The sequence below is a fragment of the Hippopotamus amphibius genome, chromosome 6, assembly GCF_030028045.1.
Source record: "Hippopotamus amphibius kiboko isolate mHipAmp2 chromosome 6, mHipAmp2.hap2, whole genome shotgun sequence".
NCBI lineage: Eukaryota > Metazoa > Chordata > Mammalia > Artiodactyla > Hippopotamidae > Hippopotamus > Hippopotamus amphibius.
Window position 1 is genome coordinate 6,909,561 of NC_080191.1, and position 20,762 is coordinate 6,930,322.

Below are 20,762 nucleotides of genomic sequence, written 5' to 3' on the forward strand. Positions count from 1 at the left end.
GAAAAAAAGGGAGAAGATGCAAATCAACAGAATTAGAAATGAAAAAGGAGAAGTCACAACAGACACCTCAGAAATACAAAACATCATGAGAGACTACTACAAGCAACTATATGCCAATCAATTGGATAACCTGGAAGAAATGGATACATTCTTAGAAAAATACAATCTTCCAAGACTGAACCAGGAAGAAATAGAAACCATGAACAGAGCAATCACAAGTACAGAAATTGAGGCAGTGATTAAAAATCTCCCAACACACAAAAGCCCAGGACCAGATGGATTCACTGGCGAATTCTATCAAACATTTCGAGAAGAGTTAACACCTATCCTTCTCAAACTCTTCCAAAATATTGCAGAAGGCGGAGCACTCCCAAACTCATTCTACGAGGCTACCATCACCCTGATACCAAAACCAGGCAAAGATGTCACAAAAAAAGAAAACTACAGACCAATATCACTGATGAATATAGATGCAAAAATCCTCAACAAAATACTAGCTAACAGACTGCAACAGCACATTAAAAAAATCATACACCACGATCAAGTGGGGTTTATCCCTGGGATGCAAGGATTCTTCAATATACGCAAATCAATCAACGTGATACATCATATCAACAAATTGAAGGATAAAAACCATATGATCATTTCAATAGATGCAGAAAAAGCTTTTGACAAAGTTCAACATCCATTTATGATAAAAGCTCTCCAGAAAATGGGCATAGAAGGAAATTACCTCAACATCATAAAAGCCATATATGACAAACCAAAAGCCAACATTGTTCTCAATGGAGAAAAACTGGAAGAATTCCCTCTAAGAACAGGAACAAGACAAGGGTGTCCACTCTCACCACTGTTATTCAACATAGTTTTGGAAGTGTTAGCCACAGCAATCAGAGAAGAAAAAGAAATTAAAGGAATCCAAATTGGAAAAGAAGAAGTAAAATTATCACTCTTTGCAGATGACATGATACTATATATAGAAAACCCTAAAGACTCTACCAGAAAACTGCTAGCACTCATTGATGAGTTTAGTAAAGTAGCAGGATACAAAATGAATGCACAGAAATCTCTTGCATTCCTATACACTAACAACGGAAGAGCAGAAAGAGAAATTAAGGAAACTCTCCCATTCACCACTGCAACCAAAAGAATAAAATACCTAGGAATAAACCTGCCTAAGGAGGCAAAAGATCTGTATGCAGAAAACTTTAAGACATTGATGAAAGAAATCAAAGACGACACAAACAGATGGAGGGACATACCATGTTCCTGGATTGGAAGAATCAACATTGTGAAAATGACCGTACTACCCAAAGCAATTTACAGATTCAATGCAATCCCGATCAGATTACCAATGGCATTTTTCACAGAACTAGAGCAAGAAATCTTACGATTTGTATGGAAACGCAAAAGACCCCGAATAGCCAAAGCAATCTTGAGAAGGAAAAATGGAGTTGGTGGAATCAGGCTTCCTGACTTCAAACTATACTACAAGGCCATAGTGATCAAGACAGTATGGTACTGGCACAGAAATAGAAAGGAAGATCAATGGAATAGAATAGAGAACTCAGAAGTAAGCCCAAACACATATGGGCACCTTATCTTTGACAAAGGAGGCACGAGTATACAATGGAAAAAAGACAGCCTCTTCAATAAGTGGTGCTGGGAAAATTGGACAGCAACATGTAAAAGAATGAAATTAGAACACTTCCTAACACCATACACAAAAATAAACTCCAAATGGATTAAAGACCTACATGTAAGGCCAGACACTATAAAACTCCTAGAGGAAAACATAGGCAGAACACTCTTTGACATACATCAAAGCAACATCCTTTTTGACCCACCTCCTAGAATCATGGAAATAAAATCAAGAATAAACGAATGGGACCTCATGAAACTTAAAAGCTTTTGCACAGCAAAAGAAACCATAAACAAGACTAAAAGGCAACCCTCAGAATGGGAAAAAATAATTGCCTATGAAACAACGGACAAAGGATTAACCTCCAAAATATACAAGCAGCTCATGCAGCTTCATACCAAAAAAGCAAATAACCCAATCCACACATGGGCAGAAGACCTAAATAGACATTTCTCCAAAGAAGACATACAGATGGCCAACAAACACATGAAAAGATGCTCAACATCACTAATCATCAGAGAAATGCAAGTCAAAGCCACAATGAGGTATCACCTCACACCAATCAGAATGGCCATCATCACAAAGTCTGGAAACAACAAATGTTGGAGAGGGTGTGGAGAAAAGGGAACTCTCCTGCACTGTTGGTGGGACTGTAAGTTGGTACAGCCACTATGGAAAACAATTTGGAGGTTCCTTAAACAACTACAAATAGAACTACCATATGATCCAGTCATCCCACTCCTGGGCATATACCCAAAGAAAACCATAATCCCAAAAGAAACTTGTACCATCATGTTTACTGCAGCACTATTTACAATAGCCAGGACATGGAAGCAACCTAAATGCCCATCAACAAATGAATGGATACAGAAGATGTGGCATATATATACAATGGAATATTACTCAGCTATAAAAAGGGATGAGATGGAGCTATATGTAATGAGGTGGATAGAACTACAATCTGTCATACAGAGTGAAGTAAGTCAGAAAGAGAAGGACAAATATTGTATGCTAACTCACATATACGGAATCTAAAACTGGTACTGATGAACTCAGTGACAAGAACAGGGAAGCAGATACAGAGAATGGACTGGAGAACTCGAGGTATGGGAGGGGGCGGGGGGTGAAGGGGAAACTGAGACGAAGCGAGAGAGTAGCACAGACATATATATACTACCAACTGTAAAATAGTCAGTGGGAAGTTGTTGTATAACAAAGGGAGTCCAACTCGAGGATGGAAGATGCCTTAGAGGACTGGGGCAGGGAGGGTGGGGGGGACTCGAGGGGGGGGGCGTCAAGGAAGGGAGGGAATATGGGGATATGTGTATAAAAACAGTTGATTGAACCTGGTGTACCCCCAAAAAAATAAAATAAAATAATAAAAAAAAAAAAAAAAAAAAAAAGAGGCAAGAGGGGAGCCAGAATAGATTGAAGTGTTTGCAACAAAGACCTGGTAGTCAGAACATCAAAAGGTTACTGTTAATTAAAGAAAACCAGACATCTCAAGTTAATGAAATTAGCGCTTCTCTATGTATGGGAAGATGCAAAGTCTGAGCTCATTGAAATCATTCCTTTGATGTGCACCTCAGCTGTCTGGGGCCAGTATGCGGTGCTTTTTCACCCTGAGTCTCCTCAGGATGCATCGTTGCAGGGTGGCTGCAGCGACCGACTGCTTAGTTGTGGGCATCCTGCCTCCAACCTGAGTTCCCCCAGGACTCACCATTGGGGCAGCTGTTATGTGATGGCTTGATGGCTACAACATCCTTTGTTTACTGATGTGACAGGCGGCAGTTTTCCCCGAAATGCAGTTTTTAAAAAGCTGCCTGTCACTCCCTTCTTGGTCTATATTTACTTAGAGTTAGGAGTAACATTTATGATATTTAAAAGATCTTCTACGTAGTATGATGCTGGAGGTGTATGTGCCCATATTTTTATATTTGCTGGGGAGTTTGCAATGGAATCCTTTTTGGACCTATTACTCATACATTCATTTTAAATACTTACATCTACGTGTATGCATGTCTTTTATGGGAAAATGTGGTTGAAGAGAGACAGGAAAACTATGATGTCACGATATGAAGCAAACCAGGAGCTAAATAGGGAAATACAGGGGAGGTCCCGCTCTCTCGGGGGTGTCCACGCAGATGCCATGCACACGCCCTTCACGGACTTACCCACAGACTCTTGAGAGTCACCCTGAGCTTTGTATTTATTGATTGCATTTTCACATTTTACATACATTTTTATATTGTGACAAAGTGGGGCTCGTGATATCTGTTGCAAATAGCTGCAGCAGATGGAATAAACAGCTAAGGAAATGTAAAGTGTAAACGACAAGAGACACTGCCAGCTCTGGTACACTTGCCAAAGGAGGTGAGGAGCGCAGATGAGTCACAGGGGCAGGTGATTTCTAAATTGCTTAGGTTTGATTTCAGTTTGCATTTTTTTTAACTTTGCCAGCACAGTCACGCATAGCATTCTGAGAATGCAGTGCTTAAACAAAACAATAAGTCATGTTGAAAATTCCTTTTGGAATGAACAGGAAAACTATCTAGTTGGCCAATTTCTTTTGTTTGCCGGGTTCTTTTTCACTCGTCACTTTATTTCTCTTCCTCATAAATCGACTTTTGTGACAATATAATGCTAATATAATCCCAGAGGAGGATATCATGTCGGGGAGGTTCTTATCAGATAAGACACAGAAGAGGAAAGTAGCACCTCTTTTGGCCCCAAGTGGACTGTGGGATGGGTTGAATGCTGACTTCCCATCACTCGCTGGGATCCAGGGCGGGGCAGGCGTGTTGGAGTGAAGAGAGGATGACGGAAAGGGCTTCTTGCTCCACTCCCTGTGAGCACCCGCGTCAAAGGGAAATCAGGAACACGCTGGGTCAGGTGGAGAGGACCTGAGTTTAGCTCCCAGAACCTCCCTGGGGGCCCATGGGCTGTGAGATGCATGTCCAGACATCCCCAGGTGCCCTGGGGAGTGACAAGCGGGGGTCTCATGGTGCTGGCCATGGAGCAAACTGAGTCCACAGCCAAAGGCTGCAGGCCAACCAGCAAGCCCCGGGAACTATGTGGGAACTGGAGCCAGGCCTCAGAGGACCACAGAGCACTGAGCAAAGAGAGCATTCAGTGTTCACATGATTTAGAAGCCGGGACCAGCAGAGCAGTCAGTGACCTCAGCAGGCAAGAAAGGCTACCACCACAGAACCAACGCTGACCCAGGGAGCAGCCCATCTCCACGTTGCTCCAAGGCTGCTTGCTCCCTCCACCCCTCACCATGAGGACACACACCCAGATACCCCCAGCTGCCATCCTGGAAAGGTGGAGAGAGGAGACAGATCTCTGAGGGCCAGCATGTGCCTAAAGGGACTGTTCTAAACAGAGAGAGACAACTAAACCAGAAGAGCTTGAGAAAGCCAAAATGGATGTGGTAAAACATCCTCCCACAGTAGAAGAAGGGTAGGGAGTTACTTAAGAGGAAGATTATGTCAGATACTAAAGACATTAAGAGCCTATATTGTTTTCTACACCAGAGCATCATACGTGAATCTGCCAACATGATATACTAAAAATGAGTGGCACCAACATGTATACCTTTTCCTCTTTCTCCCTGGCTCACACTCTTTCTCATTTACGGGGGGTCAGCAAGGTTAACTAGATCACTAGGTTTAAAGTTCTTCACCGTGGACCAAACTGGAGTGTCACCTGTCAGGTAGCAAATGCCCTGACTCCTTCACATCTTTGCCCTCCACCTTGGCCCAGGCTGCCAAGGACATCTAAGGCAAGTGTCAGCGTAAGCCAGAAACTCAGATGAAGACTTGCAGCAATGAATGTAGAGACGGAGAGGAGGCATCTGATCAGAATCACCTCAGATAGTTACGCAGATTGTATAACCCGTCCCCATTCCACTGCCTTCCAAGATGACCATTCCCTGGTTGAGAATCCTTGTGAGACATGGAAGAGGTATAGGTACTGAGGAAGAAAAAAGATAGGGAAGTTTTGCTGTAGATCAAGACATGTTGTTCTAGGTCCAGTGCTTGCTGGGAAGAGCTTGAAGATTTTAAAGATATTCAGGGTTGATCATGTTTCAATCAAAATAATCTTTTATTTTTTAATTTGTTAACACAGATGAATTGTAACAAAAACTCACATTCCATTTAGGTTCTTCAGTCATCCAAGCATTGTATTTATTAGTTACTATCGTGTCCAATAATGTATGTGAACTTCAAAATTACAGCCATAGAGTTGAGAGGTAACCCTGTCCCAGAAAGGCCAATACAAAGTGGAAATTCACAGTCTCCCGATTATCCCCTCTGCACAGTGAGCAGTGGTAGTGGTGGTTTCTTTGATTTTACCCCTAAATTCTGTCCTTCTTGCATTCCATATGACCCCCTGACAGACATAATTCAGTGTAGTGAAAGAAACTACCAAAGTTCACCTAGAGCAATTTTCAGAATTTCTTATATTCATTCATTTCCCTGGGAATGGTGAAGACGCTATCTAAGGATGGTGGGCTGTGTGAGTGTTGAGGGTCTAAAGCCACTGGGATGGATAGAAATATAATACGAGTCTATTACATAATTTTTAATCTTCTAATAGCCACATTCAAGGTGAAATTAATTTTAATAATATATTTTATGCAGCCCAATATATCCAAAATAGTATGTCAACATGTAATCAATAAAAAATTATTAAGGAGATATTTTACATTCTGTTTTACATAGTAAGTCTTCAAAATCCAGTGAGGCTTTCACACTTCCAGGGTTTCCAGAATTTGTTAATTTTTTTTTTCAGTGAAGACAGTTTTGGTAAACTTTGTAAAGTTTTGTACAGTTTTGCTTTACAAGCTTGCCAAAATTTCCTGTGCTAGTGAAGTGTGCTGGGACTTTTTTTCTCCACCAGGGAAAAAACTTCTGCTGCCCTCTGCTGAAATTGCTGCTCTCTCTGGTTCATTTTGCTGTCACTTCTGCTTAACCAGAACTGCTCAGAAACAAAGATTAATATAGGGTTATCATGGCAGCTCTTTGACACCCATTGTGTTTCCTTGATCTGCAGGCAGACAAGGACGAAGGGCTCTCGCTAGCAGCTGAAGTCGTCCTCAAATGAAAAAAAAATTTAATATCTTTAATTACACTTAGTGGAAGTAAGACATGAGCAAAGTTTTAATCTTCTAGATGGTCTCACAGTTTAAAATTAGATTTGTACATTTGCATAATAAAAGAAATGTTGTGAAAGAAAGCAGTTGGAGTACCTGAGAGATAATTGCATCTGTACGAGCTGTCCTGGGGCAGCCCTTATTAGATTGAGCTCCACACCAGATATTACACCACTGAAACATTTTGCATTTTTATGCGGCAGTGCAACGGAATTTAAATTTTGGGCACAGCCTGGTATTGATGTATAGTCTGTAGGTAGGTTTGAGCATAAAGTTGAGAAGAAGACTTCGGTGTAATTTTTTAGGATTTTTTTGAGGGGAGGGGAAAGTGAGAGAGTAAAGGAAAGGCTGCAAAAGGTTTAGGCGAGCAAAAAAATTGGACTTGCTTTTTTACCGTGAAAGAGGGTCAGTAACATTCAAAGATGTCTGTGGCGGAAGCACAGAGCACAGGCTGAAGCACTTCTTCCCTTGTGCGTTTCTCCTTGAAGTTGTTCACATCCCGGGGCAATAAGGTCAGGAGAGGAGAAGGATTCTCCAACAAAATAACTTCTTTTTGAAAGCAGTGCTTGAAAAACGGGAACCGTGCTCAGAGAATTAACAAGCATGGGACGTAAAATAGTGTTCTACACAACATTTCCTACACTAATAGGAAAAAAATATATGCTGCAATTTGCTGGAACAAGTGTAGTAAAACCAAAGTAACATGTATTTAGCAAATTATCATGAATACGTATTAGCTCTTAGCCCATATATAATTCCCTCCCAAAACGTGGGCAAGCCGTCTGTGGTTTACCATCCACCAGCTCTAGGGGGCAATTTTGGGAAGGTTTAGGGGAGTCCAAAGGATTTCACTTTCTCACAGTCTTTTCCCTTGCTGCAGTTCATTTATGAATAAATCAAAGTGTTTGTTGATGAACCTAGAGTCTACAGGTTTAACAAAAATATGAAAGTCATACCTTTCTATTGGCAGTCCTTGCACTGGCTTCCTAGGATTTTAACTCAGTCATAATATCCCATGCCATCCCATAAGCAAAATATGTTTATGCCTCAAAACCATTGTATGATCTGTTAATTTGTTCAAACGCCTCTATGATGGAAACATAGCTAAAAGAAACAAGAAAAATATATAAATACCATTTAGTTACTCTACTAAAGTTTGTCATGACATTTCTCCTCGAAGACTCTACTGTAACTACAAAACAGGCACATTCCTGTCCCCTGAAACAGAAATGCTGGTTTTAAGATATCTTGTTCTAAAATCTTCATGAACATATTTTAAAGTTTTGAGGAAATAAAAGTTTCTAATGATGCAAGTGAATTTTAGTCTCCTCAGCATCTTCCTGATTTGCCAATGAACGGCTAAAAGTATTTTTGAGTCCAGAAAGAGTGCCTTGAAAGAGAGGTGTACATGTCACTGGGGACATTACTTCATGCACTAGTTTTCTCTTCAAGTTCAACTTTAGTCTCAAGTTGAAAAGGATAAGATCAGTCTCGTCCCCTCGCCTTGTGGCGAGAGCCTGGGACAAACCCGATGTGTCACATTGCTTTCCCACATGGAGAACCTTTTGCTCCAAGCTGCAAAGGCCACCGAATCAAAGAAGCACACAGAGCTGTGGGTCAGGGGGCAGCTGAAGGCAGTAAAGCAGGAAAGGAAGTCTAGACTAGTTGAGCGGCCACGAGAGAGACCTATAGTGTATCAAAGTCAGTACATGAAGCCAGGGACAGACAGGAGGACTCAGACGATGGGAGCAGAGAGGAAGAGAAAGAAAAGAAAGCCAGCAGTAGTGCTGGGCAAGATCTGAGTAGATCTGTTAGGGCTATTTGAGGCTGTAAGAAAACCCAACGACAGATGCTTCCACAGTAGAGGATAATTTTCTCACATCCCAAGAAGGTCTCTGATATAGTATAATTAAAATTAATAATAATATGTGATATCATTTATACAGTATACGTATTATATAATATAATGACATAATATTAATTAATATGTTAACATATTTATCCCCTGGATAGTCTCCTAAACAGGTATTTAGATCTTGCTGAAATAAAAATATTTTTAATCTCTCCAAGTTTTGACCACTTTTCATTTGTCCTTAATAATGAGTTTTGGGGTTATTTTTCTTAAGTGTTGAGAGGCAGGGAGGGTTCAGCACAGGGACCAACAGAAAGGCAGCCCAGAATGAGGCAAAACACAAAAAACAGCACAAAATGCATCTCGTTGGTCAAAGACTCATTTCTGTATAGACATTTTTTATCTCACTACAGGAAGCATTTCCCATTTTCATTCTTCTGAGGACCTAATCAGACTTTAGCCTCTTATAGAAACGTACAGTTTCACCCAGTTACCTCTCTCTCTCTTTCTGCCTTCCTTCTCCTAAAAGTAAATAAGAAACGCTTGTAATTGCCAAGAGGGTGAGGAGGAGAAAATACTAAGGCCAACAAGATCACCCACCCCCAATATAACAGAGTGCCCTGACTACCACTTGACATTTGGAGACTAAGTGTGCGGGAAGGGAAAGTGATAGTAAGTGAAGATTTTGTTTGAAATTCTGTAAATGTCATTTGATTTTTTTTGCCAGCTGTCAAAATCTCATCTGTTAGTCACACGAAATAGATTTTGTTTTAGAAAACTAGACATTCTTGTTGTATCTGAGACATTATTGTACAAATTATATATATATATATATATATATATACACGGTTTGTTTTAATAACTTAGTGTTTACACACACATGTGAAAGAATATCAGCTACTTAAATGTCTGTATTCAATAAACAATGTCGCAGACATATAAAATTCCAGGAATAAGTAGAAATATAGTCTGAATGTGGTCCTGATTAGAATCTGGTGGTGTACCTCTAAATGGACGTTACTGTACTCTTTTCAGTATAGTTATATCTTGAGAGAAACCAGTATTTGACAATAGCTCCCATTTGTGCATATGGCTGCGACCACAGGGGTTTTCACGGCAAAGCTGTTCTCAGGACTTTTGTGGGTCTGTTTAAAATATTCACTTCTCTCAAATTTTTTTCTTAGTGTTGTTGATGTTGAATTGTTTAATAGAGCTCTCTTTGGTCCTTAGTGAGTTGGTTTTGTTGTTGTTGTTGTTTTTAAGTTTTCATGGAATGTCTCCATCAGTAAAAATATTGTGTGGCAAGTGGAATTGTAGAGGTTCCTCCTCAGATTCTGTGCCCTTTTCATTCAATCTGACACTCATAAGGCTACTGCTGTGGGGCAACCTTCCATGAGGATGAGGATGCTGAATTTTCCATGTAGGCCCAATCTAATTGAGCCCTTAAAAGCAGAGACATTTCTCCACCCGGAGCAAGAGCGATGCTGCAGAGAAGGAAGCAGAGAGGAGAAGGGATGGGGTGGGAGGTCAGTCAGGACAGAAGCAACAGACACACTCGAGACTCTGCTGCTGGCTTTGAGGGGGCCGATCTGGGGATGCACGTGCCCCTTAAAGCTGAGAATGACTGACAGCCAGAAGGAAACAGGGACCGAGGTCTTACAGCCACAGAACTGAAATCTGCTTACAGCTTCAAGGAGCTTGAAGATGGACTCCTCTCCAGAGCCTCCAAAAAGAAATGCCTTGATTTTGGCCTTTGGGGTTCCCAGCAGAGAAGGAGTAGAGCCACAGAAACTGATTACGTGATGGGTGTTGTTTTCAGCCATTCTGGTGGTGGTTTTTTCCTAATACTAGAAACGAGTTTCAGCTTCACATTTTGGGCGAAGACCTTGCGCACGCGCACTCAGGCTCTCAGGCTTCCGTCTGTGACTTGAGATTACATTTACCATCTTTCCATCATGTCTTTAACAGTCTTAGTAGATTTCATGTACTCAGTTATTCACTGGGCTTAACTAAGCTGTAAAACCAGTCAAAAGTCACCGTAGCAACCGTATTTCCATTGCTTTAGTAACGAAAACATGACTTTAAACTCCCATTTGAGTGCATCGTTTTAAGCTGTAAATCAGACTCTCTCTTTCTCCCTTTAAAATGCTCCAGAGGCTACTCTTTATAATTAGAATAAAATCAAACTTAGTCTAAAAGACCCCATGTTTGATCTAACTGGTCCCTCCCTGTTTTTTCAGACTTTTTTTTTTTTAAGGAAACTTCAAAATACCTAAAAACCTCAGGCCCAGCTCAACTTTGCAGACCCATCCACTCCAAATCTTTTCTCCTCTATGCTTTTTGTTTAATATATTAATATTTTATCAAATATCAAAATATTAATATTTTATATCTCCAAACTACCCACTTCCCTTATTCCTATAGAATCAATTTTTTGCTTTTCTGCAGTTTCACCAATTATTTACTGACATCATTGATTTAAAAACCAATATCATGTTGTTTACCACCAAGAAAAAATTTAAAATTCTGTCAGTTAACTATGAAAGATGTTCTTTAGCACTTGAAATTTCTCAATTTTTTATTTTATACTGATCAAAAGTGCTCTTAGAGACCTATGGAACACTTTTCACTACTTTTTTAATTATAGTTGATTTGCAATGTTGTGTTAGTTTCAGGTGTACAGCAAAGTGAATCAGTTATATATATATATATATATATATACACATACGTATTCTTTTCCAGATTCTTTCCCTTATAGATTATTACAGGATCTGGAGTAGAGTTCCCTGTGCTATACAGTAGGTCCTTGTTGGTTATCTGTTTTACATTTAGTAGTGTGTGTATGTTAATCCCACCCTTCTAATTTATCCCTCTCCGCCCTTTCCCTTCAGTAACCATGTTTGTTTTCTCTGTCCATGTGTCTACTGCTGTTTTGTAGATAAGTTCATTTGTGTCTTTTTTTTTTTTTTAGATTTCACATAGAAGTGGTATCATATGGTATTTGTCTTTCTCTGCCTGACTTACTTCACTTAGTATGATAATCTCTGGTCCATCCATGTTGCTGCAAATGGCAGTATTTCATTCTTTTTTTATGACTGAGTAATACTCCATTTCGTACATATACCACATCTTTATCCACTCATCTGTCAATGGGCATTAAGATGGTTTCCATGTCCTGGCTGTTGTAGATAGTGCTGCAATGAACATTGGGGTACATGTATCTTTTCAAATTATAGTTTTCTCCAGATATATGCCCAGGAGTGAGATCACTGGATTTTATGGTAGCTCTGTTTTTCAGTTTTTTGAGGAATCTTCATACTATTCTCCATAGTGGCTGCACCAATTTACCTTCCCACCAACAGTGTAGAAGGGTCCCTTCTCTCCACACCCTCACCAGCATTTATTATTTGTAGACTTTTTGATGATGGCCATTCTGACCAGTGTGAGGTGATACCTCATTGTTATGATTTGCATTTCTCTGGTAATTAGCAATGTTGAGCGTTTTTTTCAAATGCCTATTGGCCATCTGTATGACTTTTCACTATTAATCACCCTTGTACATGTATCAAAAAATTAAAAGCAAAATGGATAGATAAGGATGTTTCTAACACTTCAGGACATAGGTCACTTTTTGTATCAGAATTATGTTTGTCCCATGTTTTTCCAAACAGTAGTGTCCTCTGAATAATCAAGATCATTGAAGATGCAGCATTTCTTTTAAGAGTGATTGACTCTGGGATTTTCTTCTAAGCTACTGTCACCTGTTCTTTAGGTTTTGATGAGCATGTGAAAGCAGTGACAACCATAACAAAATTTCCACCTGGATGGCAATCATTTAAGAGGCATCCTAATTTTAGCAACTTTTTAAAAAAAATCAATGAACGAGCCTAAGATGAATCTTAAAAGATTCCAGATAGTATGATTATACTGCCATTTCTTTTCTTTCCTTTTAATTGCTATCTACTAAATTCTTACTCTGAAAAATGAAAGTTTCACGCTTTTATACTGTACACACACACACCCATATTTACATATATCCTCTCCCTCCATCTTTCTAATATGTGAAAACATTGTTCAAGGTAGAGTGTTATAATTACCTTTTCTTTTTTTACAAATACTTTGCTTATCTTGGATTTAGTGATTGACTTAGTTTTGTATTTGTTTGCTTGACTTTCTATGTACTTAGCATTAATTCAGCCCCAAACTTTCTATTAGAATTGTACATCTCGCAATGTGGTCAAGAAGAAAATGATGTCAGTTACTCCCCCGTTTTCCGAGTGGAGACTGCCTTCTGGGGGCCTCTCCTCCTGAGCCTGTCAGGACACTCAGCAGAGCTGTCATCTTCAGACGGCGTCTCACCACCCCGCTCCTGGGAATTCTCCTTCACCCTTTCCTGTGTACTCTCCACTTTTTTCTGAATCCCGTGTCTCCTCTTTATTGACTTGCTCTCCATTCCCCTACAGTTGGTCAGTAGTTTGTCTGAGATTATGAAAACCTAGGTAAGAAATTATTTTCCTTCAGAACGTTGAAGGCATTCTTTTTAAGCTTTCCGGATTTGTGGCTAAAGTCTGATGCCATCTTGAACGTTTGTGTGAGCACTCTTGTCCTCTCCATTCGCTCACATATGCTGGCCTTCTTTGTGTCTTCCTCATGCACTGAGTGGACAAAGAATGTCACCGGCCATATCAGTAAACAAAGGATGTTGCAGCCATCCAGCCATCAGCCACTGCAGCTGCCCTGCCTGTGTACCCTGAGGGGATTCAGATGGAGAAGACCAGATACTGGCCCTAGATAGCTAAGGTGCATATCAAAGGAATGATCTCCGTAAGCCCAGACTCTTGCATCTTGCATGCACAGAAAAGTGCTAAGGTCATTAACTAGAGAGGGCTGTGGTCTCTTTAATTAACAGTAATCTTTTTATGTTCTGACTACCTGTTTTTTGTTGCAAAAACTCCTATATATCCTGGCTCCTCCCTTACCTCTTCCGAGTTATCTGAGAGGCTGCTTCCCAGGCCTAAGTCCTCAGTATGTCCACAGACTAAAATACAATTCTCAACTTTTAGGTTGTGCATTTCTTTAGTCAACTATTTTCCTAGGCCCACTTATACAGTGGGCTCTTTGGATCTGGAAACTTATGTTCTTCAGTTCCAGGAAATGTTTTTGTATTTAATTCTTTGAAAACTTTCTCTTACGCATTTTTAAAATTTCCTCCTTCGGGAACTGCCATTTGTTGGATGTTAAGCCTCTACAGTTAGTCCTTTGGTGGTTTTTTCCTTTCTCCCCTTAAATCTTCCATCTTCTATTTCCCACCTCTTTACCTAGTTGCTCCACTTTCTAAGAGGTTTCCCCAGGCTTGTTTTCCAGAGTTTTTACATTTTTATGCCACTACCATTTTAATGTTTAAGACCTCTTCTTTGTCCTCTAAATATTCTTTTTTTTTTTCTTTAAAGCATCCTCTTATCTCTTCAAGGATATTGATTATAGTTAGGTGTTTGTTTGTTTCCTACTCTTCCCTAAATTGTTTTCTCTGTGTTTTCTGTTCAGTTTCTTTCGGTCTCTTATCTTTCATATTGAAGGCTTTCTTCAGATATCTTGACCTCCTTTGCTTTTCATTTTTTTAAGCATTAAAAAAAAATTAATGGAAACTGTGCAGGAGTGGGGCTTATCAAATGCTGGATTTCACTATTGGGTTGTAGATCGGTGAACACAATGGGGACACAACTAAATATCAATATTTTAGGGGTGAGAGGACTCATCCCCTTCTGAGCTGTGCCAGGTGGTATGAGTCCAGATTCCCCTCTGCATCCGCTTCTTCAGAAAATGAACCTGTCTTAAGCTAGCTGTGTAGAGAGGGGCAGTTCCTGGCTTCACAGGCTAGAGGTTGGAATCCTATAATCTAACTGCTCATTATATTAGATTTTCAAGCACATGTTCTCATTTTGCCCCTTCCTTCACTCTGAATTTCCCAGGTACCTGGTGTTTCCAATTGCTGGACCTCCCTGAGGTTCTGTAGCATGAAGAGGCTTGTTTCTTCTTGACCTTCCCTCCTGCAGACAGTTGGGTCTTAGCTTTCTCTACTCTGCTACACAGGCTGCCCTTCCTCTATCTGTGTTCTACAGTTTGACGTCTCTCATCTGATTTTCCCCCTCTCTCAAACTCTTTGCGGTTGTGGATTTACTCCCTTGCCATTGCTTCAATGTCATTTTAGTGGGGCCTGAGGGAGTAGGAGATTTAGACACACTTGTTCAATTTGCCACATAGCACTGGAAGATGTGCGTTTCTTTTTTCAATGAATGTCACCATCATCCACTGCTAGTCAAAGATGGAAACCCTGGGGTCATCCCAGACTCCCTCTCCCATGACATCTAATCACAAGGTCTCATCAATGCTACCTGCTCATTAGCTCTTCAATGTGTATCCCAGCATCCATTCCTCCTGCAACATCTTTAGTGGACATTCACATCACACCTTACCCAGAATGTGGAGCAGCTTCTCAGCCCATCTCCCAGCAACAGCCTGTTTTCACACTGATCCTGCAGTCATGACTCCAAAACAGGAATTGATGTCACTCCCCTTAAAATGATTGTGTGGCTCCTCTGGGCCCTTAGGATAAAATTCAAGGTCTTTATCATGAATAAAAAAATACTCATTACATACAAGGTCTTTCCGCATTTCCTCTTGCCCCCACTGCTCTCCTCACCACCACCCGTAGCCCCTGAAGCTCAAGGCTCCTCTGGGAGCACGTGGTTCTTCAGGGCTCTTGGCTCGGGGCCTTTGCACAGGTGTCAGCCACTGCCTGATCCCATAGGGCCCTTTCCCTCCACGAGACCCCTCATCAGAAGGTTGTTGTTTCCATTTGGCATTCTTCTCTGGACAGGGTAGCCCCTTGCCCCCCATTAAGTGCTGCCCTGAAAAGTCTGTCTGACAGGGCGACCACTGATGTAGAGCATGTATGTATACATATACACACATACATGCATACGTATATGTTTTTCACAGAAGAAAATGAACTTTTGAATTTTAATACATTTTTCCACAGGTGTTTAATCATCTAATATGAAATCTTCACCTTTAACGGGGGCAGATGGTACACTAACCTGCCTCTCACAGCTGTATCTGAAAATTCACTTCACAGAAATGGTGAGAATGCAGGAAAGATTTTAGAATACAAAATAAGGTGGCATATAAACTTAAGTCTAAGGTTTATTCTAATTTAAATATATTTTTTGTCAGACAAAGAGAAAAAAGCTAGTATGAGTACTGGTTTCAGTACTAGACCAGTCCCTCTGCATTGTCTCTTATGCATGTGTTTAGATTACTGACCCAAGGCTCTGCATTCAGAACACACTCGAATCCCTATAAAATAGGACCAAGTCTGTGGAGTGTGCGCAGATACACAGCAAGTTCTTCCTCCAGTTGAATAAACTCTGTTTGACTTCAATTCTGTCCACCCGTTTTGCCCCTAACGAAGGACATCAGCCTAAGGAGGTGTCAGTGGAGAAAACTGGAGGCTGAACTCCTCCTCTTCAGTTCCCCCATCATGATGCTTTGGTGGAGCTTTTCTGTGTGTGTTACGTAAATATTGCCTCTTCCTGGATGTAGCTTTATAAATCCTCCCTTGAGAATCTGCTCATGCTGCGAGCTCAAAGTACGTCTGTAACAAAACGGTCTTGATTGTCTCTGTGTTTTGAAAGCTTTTTTGATTTATAAGAACTGGTGCAGCTTCAAGAACTGGGCCTTTTGTTGAATTTCAACACTCTGAGAAAAAGAAAGGCAGTGAGCTCTATAATGCTAACATAGCTCATCATATAGGTTTAAAAGTCTCCCATGTTGCCTCCCTCTCTTGGGTATCCCACCCTATCTTACTCATTTTTAAAAGCCCAGGTCTAATCTGGTCTCCCCTCTAAGGCTTTCCCAGAGCTTACAGTTAGAAATAATTTCATTTCACATTGATTCTTAAAGAAATTCCATGTGTTTTTATCCACTACCTCCCCAAGCCACACCAAAATGACACTGAAGGAATAAAAAGAATATACATCCACAAAAACAGAGTTTGAGAGAGGAGAAATATCAGATGAGAGATGTCAACAAAATTTTAGAACATAGAGGCGTGAATAGAAGTTAGTCAATATGGGGCCAAGGAAAGATCAGCAGTTTAGCACTGGAGGTACTGCCTTTACAACGCGGACACACTCTTCGATGCTCGAAGTCTCCTGTTCCTCACTTCTAAACTGGGAGTGATTCGGTCTGCCTGGTCTCCCCGAAATGTTTCTCATGCAGATCAAGGGAAGTAATATATGTAAAGAAATGTGAAAAACGTGTAGATCTTCATCAGCATCGATATCATTCTGCCTTTTATTGTATTTATGTATCTATTTTATCAGCTAAGCTGTGGGCTCTTTGAGGGCAAGGATTATATCTTGTTTATATTTCTTAAAGTCCCCAGTGTGCTCGCAATAAGCATTTATTCGTTGAACTTCACTAATATAGACATAATTTAGCAATATATTCTTAAAATGCTCTGAAAATGTAGATTTAAGTGTTAAGTGAAAGAAATAAAGTTATGCTGAATTTGTAAGTGCAGAGAAAGAAATCTCGTCTTTTGAGCCATAACTTGATGCTGGAGCTGGTTGATTATTTACAGTCCAGAAACCCACAGAGAGCAAATCTCTGAACAGTTCTAACCTTGACATTTCTCTCTCCCACTCAAATACTCCAGGAGGGACAACTCAATGTTAACCTTTTCTAAGGAAATACACATGGCGTGTCTAACAGGGCCTGAGCAACCAACAGAAGTTAAGTCCAAATGAATGAACATTTTCATACTGTCAATAAATAAACATCTTAACCGAAGATATTAAGGCTCCTGGAAGGCAAGCCAGTATTGAATTTCACTTGCACCCAGTTTTATTCTAGCAAATTATTTGATTGGGAGGTCTTTCTATAGCTTGAGCAACTGATGTAAAAATCCACTGTTTTAATGCTTCAGAAATAGCATAAATTCTAATTGTGTCTGGATAGTTACTTTGGAAGATGGATAGGCAGATAGATAGACAGCTCTCCCCCCAAAACACTTAGATCAAATACAGTGATTGGATAGTAGATTTAGCCATCCACTTAGAGGTGGCTAGTAATGTGAATTATTTTACTTCTTCATATTGGATTACCTTCTTTTAGTATTTAAATATAACATTATAAAGCACTTTATTAGAAAATCACAGCTTTCAGTTTTGCCAAATGCATTGTGTTTTAAATAATGATGACCTTAAAATCCATTATACTTTTTGTTTCTGTTTCACTTTTGTTCCCTAAACTAAATACAAAAAAAGATATTTTCAGCATGAAATCAAACAGCAAATCTTAAATATGTGATATTGAGTAATTTGAGACACTAACTAGTGATGATTTTTTTTTAATTCATACAGAATAGGCAGATTTTGTAAATTTGCACTTCATTGAGAAATACACTACTGAATTATGAATGAACGAAAGAAATACTGATTCCCAAGGGAAACTGCTGTTAATTTTCAATAGGATTTTGATTTAGAGTTTTTTTTTCTTATCAAGGGATTGGAAAATCATGGTTCTGAATTATTTTCTAAATTTTTAATGACTTGTAAAATTATGACTTAGCTGTCTTAATAATCTATATTGAGAAAAAGGAAAAGGGAAAATGGAAGGAAGGAAGGAAGGAAGGAAGGAAGGAAGGAAGGAAAGAAATGTAGTTTTCCTTATTAGGAGAACTTTACTTTTGAAAACACATTAGCTTTTCAGGGATATAAATTGCTATTTTCTAAGTTATAAATTTTAACTGTTGACTTCTGGTGAATAGTTCTGTATCAGTACTTCGTATATAACAGACAATAAATTCTGAAATTAAAAATACTTATAGTTTATTATTATATTGTAATTAAAATGTTTATCATCTCCTAGCAGAAAATCTTAATGGAGTATAAGAGTACCTGATTAGTTAATCTGGTGTGTGTGTGTGTGTTGTGTGTGTGTGTGTTGTGTGTGTGTGTGCATATTATCTTCACTGTGAAATCACTTTATTGTAATTTGTTGCTGTTCACATGAACCATGAACCTTATTACCATGTTGGAGATGTAAAACCATATTGGAGATAAATATCGGACATTTGTATTTCTTCTACAGTAAATTATCTGCTCTTGTCCTTAAACCCTCATCCCCATTGGGTATTCTTTATTTTGCTGATTTATGGAATGTTTGAAAATGTTTTTGTTTTACCTTTTGCCTTTTAATATGATTAACTTGGTTTATATTCTCTCTTTTTTTATATAAAACTTTTAAACTTTTCATGGACAAATCCTTATCAATTTTGACTTGGATTCATTTTACCTAGTTTCCAAAGTAATACTATTGAGATTTGATAAAAATTCTATTACAAGTATGAGGTATTTTTCAGAAGAATAAAATCTTTACAGAATTGCATTTTCAATTCAGGAGTATGATATATTAGCATATATATCATCTTTTGCTGTTCATTAAATCTTTGTGTGTTGATCTAGCCGTTATCATTGTTATTAACTTGAAATCTGCACATTTCCTGTTAAAGTTTTTCCTAGGAATTTTGTCTTCTTACAGATCTACAGTGCCCACTTGATTGTAGAGAGGGAGGACAGGAGGGCATGGGAGGGGTGGCAGGGCAGCAGTACATAGCTTTGTAGGACAACTCCATGTGGACTGAGATGACCTGCATTAACATTGGAGGGAGGGTTAGGAAAAATAACCCATTTATAGGAATGTCTCTAACTCTGTTTTTGAAAGCAATATTTGTTAGGTTGGTCTAAAAGAAAGGTCCTTTCAGTATAAATTGTTTCAAGTCTTAGTCAAATGATTTCCCTCCAAAAGTTAAAAAATTTGTCCTATATCTTCATATCAAAACCAAAATGATCTTTATAATATTGTAATCACACCTCATCACTTCATTATTTTAACTTTATTTGTGACACTGGTCACTCTCTGGTTGTTTTTTATTAGTAGTAGTATTTTTACTATTATTTGATTGTTTATTCTGTTTCCTCCTCTCCCTAGAACATAAGCTTCACAGCTTGTTTCATTGATCTCTTTGCCCCCAGCACTAAGAACAAAGCTGAGAACATATTAGCCTCTCAATGCACACTTGTTGAATTTCACTTTCTCCAGCCAAATATTGTGGCACAGAGTTCTGCTTTCAGACGGGACATGGTTATAACACTTTGAGGAACCATTTACCCTTCAATTGGTTGATATGCTTCATTAATCTTCCATAAGATATCTTAGGCCTCATGTGTCCTAACATGCTAGACAGTGAAATCATGTGAAGCAGTTCTGTATTTCTTGAGCTAACATTTTTTTAAAAGCATATAGTATGGATGCATCTAACAGGTGAGAATATTTTCTCCCTTTGCACACATACATGCAGAAAATATGAGATGAGTGTTGGAGATATGATATCAATCTACATTAACAGGAGCATGCCAATTCAACAGAACCATAGTTATCTAGAGCATATTCAATATGGAGTACCTATATTAATTGATTAGTACTGTCTGTATTCATTAATACACCAATGCAGACACACCTAGATGGTAGAGATTGTGCCAATATTATCTCTGTATCACTGTGATTTAGGACATTGCCCAGAGCATGATCAACAGATACGTGTTGGGGGAGTGGCCAGCTGAATTGCCGAGTCAGGGTGCTCCCCGGCAAGCTGAGATTTGGAGCAGGGGTTCAGGTGCAAAGACAGATCCACCCAGATCAATGAGGACAGGAAAGAAAGAATGTGTCAGAAGAGGATGATGAGATGTGATGGTTCCCTTAGGAGTGGAAAGGGATATAGCTCTGGCTGATCAGAATGAGAGAGAGAGAAAAAAAGAGAGAGCAAGAAATAAGTGGGAAGGAGAAGAGGGAGAAGAAAGAAGAGTCGTGAGGGCAGAATGAAAATCAGGGTGTTCAAAACAACTTTGCGGAAACTTTCAAGAGGTCAATCCAGAGCTTTTCTAAGAAATTGCACTAAACAGTGAAGAAGAAATTATGTTAAAGTCAAGCCCCACATATCATCCATTAACTGTTGATGATGTACATTTTAAAGAAGCTGTTGAAGA

The 20,762-nt window shown here is 39.3% G+C and overlaps 1 protein-coding gene across 3 annotated transcripts in view; it reads left to right on the forward strand.

Annotated features, from left to right (window-relative positions):
- PRKN (parkin RBR E3 ubiquitin protein ligase) overlaps positions 1 to 20,762 on the forward strand; it is a 1,257,866-nt gene that overhangs the window by 999,500 nt on the left and 237,604 nt on the right. The window lies entirely within an intron of this gene.